This window comes from Danio rerio, chromosome 10 (assembly GCF_052040795.2).
Source record: "Danio rerio strain M-AB ecotype USA chromosome 10, GRCz13ab, whole genome shotgun sequence".
NCBI lineage: Eukaryota > Metazoa > Chordata > Actinopteri > Cypriniformes > Danionidae > Danio > Danio rerio.
Window position 1 is genome coordinate 27,107,501 of NC_141030.1, and position 10,095 is coordinate 27,117,595.

Below are 10,095 nucleotides of genomic sequence, written 5' to 3' on the forward strand. Positions count from 1 at the left end.
GTAATTTAATTACAAAATAAAAGTAACAGTAATTAGTTACAGTTACTAAGAAAAATATGTAATTAAATTACAGTTACTTTTGAAAATGTTAAAAATTACAAATGGGGTTACATCTAATAATTTTCTTTAAATCTCTGTGATATGTTGAATAATATTAATCTATTGCTTTGCCTGTTTTTGATATGCACGATGGCTTCTGCTAAGGCCATTTATTCAAGCGCTGATGTGTTTGATTTGCGGCGCAACCACGTCCGTAAATCCCGGGGGGAACATGTTTATTGTCCTCCTCACCAAATAAAATATATAAATATATATGTATATATAAACGCACTCTCTATTTTGAAAAATATATGTGTGTATACCTAAAATAATTGTCTAAGTAGAAAAAAAAACGCATTTATTATTTAAAATGCATTTAGAAAGAGTTCACCCCCGCTTCCTCATAGTGGTTTGATCCACCTACTCCTCAAGTACACGCAACCTGTCACACTGTAGGCTCGTTTGACTTAATAATATCCAGCTGCAGGCCCGCAGAACCACACACGTTCTAGGCACACACAATCTAGGACACACGAATTAGGCTAACCCTATGGTTACGACGGATGTTAATGTTATTAACGTCTTTTTGAACATCCTCATCAATATATTTTGATATATATGGTTAATAAATATTGTACACAATAAACAATAGTGTTTACTTTACTTTATTTCACAAGTATTGCGATCGAGACGGGTGAATGGGGAGCGTTGTTTCCGATCGCCATTCAATATAATAGACTGAACAGTTTTTAATCCGTCATTAGCTGATCAGTCATTATTATCTGACAATAATACGGCAGATACTCGTTTGCTGGCCTTGCTGAACGATCTAAATTGGACAAGTTTAATTTGTATAATGGACTCATTTATAATGAAAGAAATAGCAAGTTAATATCACAATAATACATTTTGGATAATAAAAATCTTTTTACATGTAATAAATGTATGACACTATATTAATATTTTACTCAAGCGCTTTAATATTGTTTATTTGCTTAACTTTTTAATAACCTTTTAATTAATGATTTCCCACATTTAATACTGTAGTAATTTATAGTAAACAATAAATTGTTTTTAAACCAAAATTTAGCAATAGGAACAAATTAACTATTAATAATTAATAAAAAAAAATATTAAGTAAATATATATATATATATATATATATATATATATATATATATATATATATATATATATATATATATATAACTAACAGCTGTGACAGTTAGTAAAAGATCGTAGTTTATATATAAACTTATAATTATAATCAGATAATCAGTTAAGATAATCAGTTTATAACTATATATATATATATATATATATATATATATATATATATATATATATATATATATATATATATATATATATATATATAGATGGATATATAGTTTAAATGATTAACTATAGTAAGCTAATTTATTTTAATGTGACACATTATTGTTTGCTTTTTATATTTTACAACAAAGTGATTTAAACCAAGTATGATAAGATTAAGATTCTGAGTTAGTTTATTGCACTTAATCCTACCATTAGACAGTCTTTACGTTTTCTTTGTTTATGTGGACAAATGAATAAAGTCATAAATGTCTTTAACCAATTATTTTTATTTACATAATTTGAGTTCAGAAACTGCAGAGATGTTAAAATGATCGTTACGAAATAATAACAATAATGACTGCAATGGGAAACCATACTTGTGAAATTCAATAGGTGGCGATAATGCTAAAGAGTTAGTTAGTTAGTTACCATATATGGTTAGCCTAAATCGTGTGTCCTAGATTGTGTGTGCCTAGAACGTGTGTGGTTCTGCGGTTCTGCAGCTGGATATATCTCGTTTGACTTGGCCAAAATCTGCGCAGAATCGATCACCGGTGATCACCGCAAGATGCATGCCGGTTAGAAATGTGTCCGCCTTGCCTTCGCCTCGCTCTGATGTCACGCTGACGTGCGCCAAAAAACTCTCGCGATCGCGAGGCGGGTACCTCGGATAGAGCAGTCGGCCGCAGTTGCTCTCAAAAGACTGCGTTACCAAAAGCATGATGGGAAACGACTGGCTGACGACACAGCTTAATGCTGATTGGATGAGACTGACACATTACACTTTATTATCTTGTTTTACTAAGGTTTATACCTGGATTTGTTGAATACCTTTTTTGTATTTTCGTTGATAATTAAAAAAAAGTCATAAAGAGCATTACATATGGTTATTTATTTAGATTTACACTCAAACAACAACAAAACACATCTTTGTAAAACATAACGTGACCTATCCAATATAAAATGTTATTAATAAATCATTAGGATGTGCATGTGCTGTATTCTATTTCTCTCTCAGTCTTAAGTCTTGTTTGTTGTCATTTTCACTTTTTGTATGTTTGTGTGAATTTTGTATTGTAATTTTTATGCAGCATTATTCCATTAAAGTCAATCCAATATATACATATATTCAGACATACTAAGGTAATCAGACTGTTTTGTCATTATGCCTCATCTTTGTGTGATTTCATATGAGAAGTGAAAAGGGTGTAGTAAACAAGACACACACACACACACACACACACATATATATATATATATATATATATATATATATATATATATATATATATATATATATATATATATATATATATATATATGTATGTGGAGTCAAAAGTCATGTTTAATAGACCAAGAACATTTCCACAGTTTTTGCTACAGTCTAATAGTTTTTATTCTGGAGAAAGTCTTGGGCTATTTATTTTAGTCTGGCTGGAGTAAAAGCAGTTTATATAGACCTAATAAGCATGTCAATATTATTAACCCTCTAAGAATTTATTTGTCAAACAAACATTTGTCATGACCCGTCACTCAAAAGCATCTTGCTATGGCTACTTCATTTATAATGTAGCCAAATTAGGTTTCTTGAAAGCTTTCTTGCTGCATAAGCTGTTTATTTTTTTATTCTTTTAACGTTTGTTGAATATACAGAATTATATTTTTAATACACCCTTTTAGTTAATGAGCTGTTCATCTTCTGTAATTCTGACCATCTCTGTAAAAACAGTGATATTTCTATTGCATCCACTCCCACATTAAAAAATACTATAGTAATGTATACTGTAGTGCTTTTGAACCATGTTATAAAATAGCCTATTTAAATTTTATAGCTCTGGTATCACAACAACTATAAACACAACCCAATACTGAATAAACATGTTCAAAAATGCTATAATATTTACTATAAATCACCATAGGATTTTTCCATGAGGTCATTCGTCTGCGATTAAAAACACGAACGAGATCTCCGCCACTGGTGACGTTTCCAGGTGGCTAAACAGCGAGATTCGGCAGGTGTCCGACTTCTGATGTAATTTTTGAGCCCTCCTCTTACTGCGCACGCCTGCTCTCGTTTACAATGCAGTCAAGGCGAGGCGCACCTCAAACGAGCCTTGTCACGACGCAGAAGTTAGGTGTGTGGCTACAGGTCAATGTTAAATTTGAGTAAGTATACTTACATCATATTAATCACATTAAATAAATCGATTCTCTTCAAAGTTAATGCAGAATCATTTATAAATTAGTTGCGGCAAAAATGCAGATTACCGATGTCCATGAATCTGCTGTATTAGCGGTTAAAATGACTCATGTAGTTAACGTATGCTTGTTTAGCTTACGTTAGTGGTGCACTGCAAAATAATACGCCAAAGTGCATTGTTTCATTTGTGACGACTTGGCATAATGTTAACTTTACATTAACGGCCACAATTAGCATATTGTTTATCTGTGGATTTGCTAAATGAGCACTGTGCTACGTCCAAACTAGCCCCACTTTATTTTTTGTATAATCAATTTCAATTCTGTTCTTAGGTGACTAAATTAATTTAAAATATAAAATGTCCTTGTTTTTATTGTTGTGATGATTTTTATGATGGTTTTTCATTATTTATGTAAAGCACTTTGAATTAGCATTGTGTATAAAATGTGCTACAGTATAAATAAACTTGCATTGCAGTGTCGTAGACTAGATAAAATGATTGAGGTAAAGTTGGTTTTATATTCGCACATTCATTCAGTGACAGCTTCATACATTGTTTACCATGGTACTTTGAATATTTGAACTGAAATCTCGTGCAAGTTTGACTTCAAAACAACATTAATAATAATAATAATACATTTTATTTGTATAGCACTTTTCCTACATACATGGATCTCAAGGCACTTCACAAACAACAAACAGGCATTGTAAAATAAACCAAATACAAAATAATGTATATTAGACAATTAAAGCAAAATATATACTCAAAGCACACACATATATGCATACATCTACACAATCACACACAATATTCTTTACATACATGCACACACACCGTACATGCATATGTACATAAACCTACACGATATAGATAAATTGCATAAACTTCACAAACTTATATTCATACGCAATTTTAAAAAGGCGCTTCTTAAGCTTTTTAAAAATAAATTCTGGTGGATTCTTTTACTTCATTAAGGAGACAATTGCCAGATTTTGCAGCATAGTGACTAAAAGAAGTGCCGCCAGATCGCATTAGATTTACAAAGTGAAATTCTAAAAGTCGAGTGCTAGAAGAGCATAGCAAACGGTTTGGATTATATTTTAATAAGCAGTCAGAAAAGTATGAAAGGTGTCATGTTGTGTAGTGCCTTATAAACTAATAAAAGAATCCTAAAATTTATTATATTAATGCTGCTGTGATATGTTCTTGTGTCTTCAATTTCATTAAAACTCTGGCTGCTGTATTTTGTATCAGTTGCAACGTCTTTATAGAACCTTTAGGTAAACCAATATAATATTAACACTAACTGTAAACAATGATGTACTTTGATGGTTGTTGGCTGCTAATATAATTTTACTATTTAGAATTTCCAAAGAATACTCTTCTGAGGTTATGAGAGACTGAATGTGCAAATATAAAACCAACTTTACCTCAATGATAAAATAACAGAGAAAAGGAAAATGGACATAAGATAATTTTTCAGTGCAGCAAAACTCCAAGTACAAAAAGTTCACATATCAAGCAATTTTGCTTTCTGAATGAGTGCTTATGAAAATACTAATGTCACATTATCAATCACAGGCAGAGGAGAAAGAACTGATTGAGGAACAGGCAGAGCAGGGTCAGTCAGATGTACAGTGTCAGGTAAGGGTGTTGTGCTTTATTGAAGGGATAATGACAATTCTTTTAGGGGTGAACAATTTTTAAAAAATTTTTCTGAGTTGTGGCTGTTTAGCAGATGAACCTCACAGGCTCACCAATTTACAATATGATCTCTCAATTTAACAAGTGTAATGTAAACCAGTTAGTTATTATGAGTATGGAAAATGTCTTTTCCTGCATTTATTCGGCTTCAGGAGTCAGTCTGTTGACTGTAAACAACACAACAAACAATGCAATAAATAGTTTTCAAGAAAAATTTGCTGTCATTGAACCTGAGAAAAACTTTGAAAATAACCATGATGTAGTCTCCATGCTGTAATATGAACAATAAAACCATTTTTAACTGCGGAGACATATAAGTACAATTCGGCTGTATTATTTGTGTCCCCTTAAAGAAATCCTTAAAAAATTGCTCATAAGAAATGTTATATTTATTGTCCCCCCTACTGTTAAATCAAATTAATGGCTATGGGCGCACCATGTCTAATCCTCTTTGCCATTGAAAAGCATGAGGAAGCATCTGCAGGTATGTAAGCTAGCGTTTCTTTGTTTTATAAAAGCAAATGTTTTTGTCGTTATCGTGAGTGTACAGATATAAAAACAGACCCTTTAATTTCTAATGATATATTATGATTTATAAAGTTATCGATTTGTGAATTTCAGGGCACCAGCAGACTCCTCTGGCCAAAGTGATGTTATCACATTACCAGTGTAGCTAGCTTAACTACATTTCTCAGTAGCGTGACGGTAGCGTCGCTGAAAAATCAAATAGCTTTTCACAGTAGCGAAGCTATTTTATTAGTGAAGTAGCGCAGTAGTGTCCACACAAGCTACATTTACAGATCGCGGATCAATAGTGTTTTAAATGTGTAACCTGGTTTTATTGGATTTTTTTGTTTTTGCTGTTATGTACTATAATTTATTTCTGTTTGGTACAGCATATTATTTACAGTAAATAATTGAAATGAACAGTTCTGCCTCATATGTTTCATTGGCAGTTTTATTGATCACTAAGATGTGATTGATTTGGATTTAAGTGGCTTCGATTTAAAAATGAAAATTTCAAAAATTAGATGCATTTTTTATTGCAAATGCCACATAAATCACCTGCACAACTAACTAACATTGTGATTTTGTAACAACAGTAAACATGTTTTTGTGACAAGGTCTGGTTTTGTGGTGGCTCTTCTTTAAATTTAAATAAATTAAATTAATTTTATTTAAGTGATGAAAGCTTTTGAGATTCTAACAGTAAACAGAGCTACTGTAAGCTCACTCCTGCTCTGTAAAAATGCTTGAAAATTATTTAGTTGAAAATGTTTATTAGAAAATTAAAAGTAATCAAAAAGTAAGTAAATGTAATTAGTTACTTTACTTTTATAAAGTAATCGAAAATTACAGTAACTTATTACATTTTAAATAGGGTAATTTGTAATCTGTAATCTATTACATTTCCAAAGTAACCTTCCCAACACTGCTTGTCCTTTCAAGTGGGGGAAAGACAATGCACAACGTTGCCCACTGCTGTCAACCTGGGCTAAGTCATATCTCTGTCCCAGATACCTCAGTCCCAAATGAGAGGGGTTTTTTCTGTTGCAGGGGACATGCCCAGAGATCCCAGCTTTTACCAGATTATAGTTATATGATAATTTTCCTTAAAACCCATCTCTATCTGAGTGAGTGAGTGATTAAATGTTGAATGTGATGAGTTTTCAACAATACTAAATTGAAACTTTATTTTTTTACATGGTTTAATAATTTTTTTGTTATTAAAATTGAAAAATTGAAGTTCCTGTTTCAAAGCTTACAGACAGATGGCTAATTTGTATGTCATTGACACTTTTGGCACTTTTTTGGGGTATTTTCATTAGTTTTGTTTTTCCTGTAAATGATTCAATAAATACCGTACCGTGCCATTCATACCGTGGTATTACCTTACCGTGAAATTCTGATACCGTTACATCCCTAATATATATATATATATATATATATATATATTTTTTTTTTTTATACAGCCATATCGCACTGCTACGAGCGTGATATTGTGTTTATACAACAGTTTGACGGCATATTTGAGTATGTAAAAAAAAAATCAAACATGGAGAGTCTCAAAAACCCTTTTTTATGAGGAACTACTTTCTCCCGCGTTGGATTCAAATCATAAGCTGACAGTTAAACCAACCCAAGCTCATTCTGAAAACGTAGTCCCATTGACGTTTCTGGAGACAGCGGAATATGTCCCGGGGGGGGGCAAGTCCGGGGAAGAGCGGTTCCAGCAATCAGGTAAGATGAAAACAGAATCCCAAAATTAAGAGAATGAGTTTCGTGACAGGGTTAGAATGCGGCGAAAAAAAAAAAATTGTGGCTTTAATTTTTTTGGACGGCTTTTGTAAACTGTCGCTCGGGTTTAGGGAAGCGAGCGGGCGGGCGGGTCGATCGGTAAAATGGGTTGGGTTCAGGGAAGGAGAAGGCCTATTGGCCGGTCGCGCAGTCAATCATCCGGTCAGTCGGACAGCAGCCTCTAGTGGGTTCACGCGAAAACAGTATGGGCGCGAAACGCACTCGCGAGAGGCATCTCAGGTGCGAAAAGCGCACAACAGCGGCCTCTCGCGGATTCACGAAAACAAAAACTGCAGCCGTACATACCCGCCGGGACGTATTCCGCGGTCTCCAGAAACGTCCGCGGGACTACGTTTCCATAATAAGCCTGGGTTGCGTTAAACAGTTGAACGAGCATATTTTAAACTTTAGATCTGTAGTGTCTGCTTTTTGCTGGCTGTATGTGGGCGTAGTAATAGAGGCTGTACGGGTACTGATATTACTTAATTACTATCAGCTAATCAGATTCGAGAACCTGACAGAATGGTTGTGTGTTTGTATATATATATATATATATATATATATATATATATATATATATATATATATATATATATATATATATATATATAAATATATAAATATATATATATATATATATATATATATAAATATATATATATATATATATATATATATATATATATATATATATATATATATATATAACCTGATTAATGATGATTTACTAATGTTCAAGAACTAAACTGGCTTTTTAAGTATACCCTATAGATGAGTTACTTAAGGATAGAGCTGTACAATTCTGAATAATGTCATGATTCATGAATCATGAGCCATGATTGATTTTTTTTTTTAGGAATATGCAAATTTCTGACAATTCCAGACAAATTTTCTTTTTTTATTACCAGTTTGGGTCACATGAGTGATGTAATATTATTACTTTTCTAAGGAACAAGTAAAGTAACTTTAAAAAGTTTTACTTTTAAAAATCAAGTAATAATATTTAAGTTCATTTATTCATTAACTTTCTTTTCGACTTTGTCCCTTAAATATTCCGGGGTCACCACAGCAAAATGAACCGCTAACTTATCCAGGCCTAAAATTATATTTTGGCAGCGGATGCCCTTCCAGCCGCAACTTATTTCTGGGAAACATCCACACACACTCATTTACTCTCAAAACACGACAGACAATTTAGCCTACCCAATTCACCTATACCACATGTCTTTGGACTGTAGGGAAAACAGAGCACCCGGAGCAAAACTTACGAGAACACAGGGAGAATATGCAAACTCCAGAGAGAAACAGCAACTAACCCAGCCAAGGCTCGAACCAGCAACCTTCTTGCTGTGAGGCGACAGCACTACCTAGTGTGCCACTGCTTCGCCATAATGTTCAAGTTACTTTTTTGAAAATATATGCAAGTTTATAAACTTTTAGATTAATTAATTCACTTTTAAAAATTATTTGCTGAGTTAAAATTTGTGTCATAAATGAGAATGAGCTCAGACAGAAACAGACAGAAACCAAGATTTCACAGCCTTACATTTCTGTGATGGAAGTATTCTTATTCTTTTGAAGTATCTTTATTATTCCCATTGTATTTGAATGGACAATGATTTTACTGAACTAATAAGACAAAAATTCAAAAGTAGCAAACACATTGCTTTCAACTTTCATTAATCTTTATATACGGTATGCATAGCATCAGGAAGTTCTAAGAAGATAACATTTTTCTAATCTTTTATAAATCTTTTTTTTTAAGTAAATGAAGGTGTACATTATAAATTAAGTCATTAAACACAGAGCTCCTTTATTCAAAAACAGAAAAATACCCTGCAAGTTCTGAAAAAGATCCAGCCTCAGAGAGGTAAGAAAAAGTAACTAAAAAATAACTCAAAGTAATGTAATGCATTACTTACCATAAAAAAGTAACCAAGTAACGCAACTTTTTTGGGGAGTAACTCAATATTATTATGCATTACCTTCAAACTACTTTCTCCAATACTGTTCGTTACTGAAAATTGTGACATCTTAAAAGCAAATAAAATAAAAATAAAATTTAATTACTGTGGATTGCTCTTTGATGTGTTCGTAACCACACATTGAATCTTAATTGAATTGGCGCCATTATTGATGACGGCATCAGCACTTGTGTTGCAATTGTCATTTGAATAAACAGCTCCAATGGAAACAATGAAGAAAGGTGTACTGAATAATGTTAATAATAATGTTAATAATGGCGAAATACATACTGGCATCATATCTAGTGCATTCAGGAATTGACTTCAGGAAGTTGCAAAACATCAACTGTGTATATACTGCTGCTGTCTGTTCTTCTAAACATCTAGCAAATAAATGAACAAACTTGTCATTTAAAATGGTAAAAAAAGAAGAGGAATGTGTAATTAATTCCTCTTCTATTCTACTTTGAAGAATGGGCTTCACAGTGTTGACTAAAATAGAAGTGTTTTTTTGTTGTTATTTTAACAAGTTGCCAATCTATTCTCTTACCATACATGCAGAACCTTGA

General features: G+C 32.5%; 1 protein-coding gene and 1 long non-coding RNA gene across 22 annotated transcripts in view; both read right to left on the bottom strand.

Annotated features, from left to right (window-relative positions):
- The window catches only part of cadm2a (cell adhesion molecule 2a), a 755,249-nt gene that overhangs the window by 325,456 nt on the left and 419,698 nt on the right, over positions 1–10,095 (bottom strand).
- LOC147842070 (uncharacterized) overlaps positions 1–10,095 on the bottom strand; it is a 47,193-nt gene that overhangs the window by 17,372 nt on the left and 19,726 nt on the right. The window lies entirely within an intron of this gene.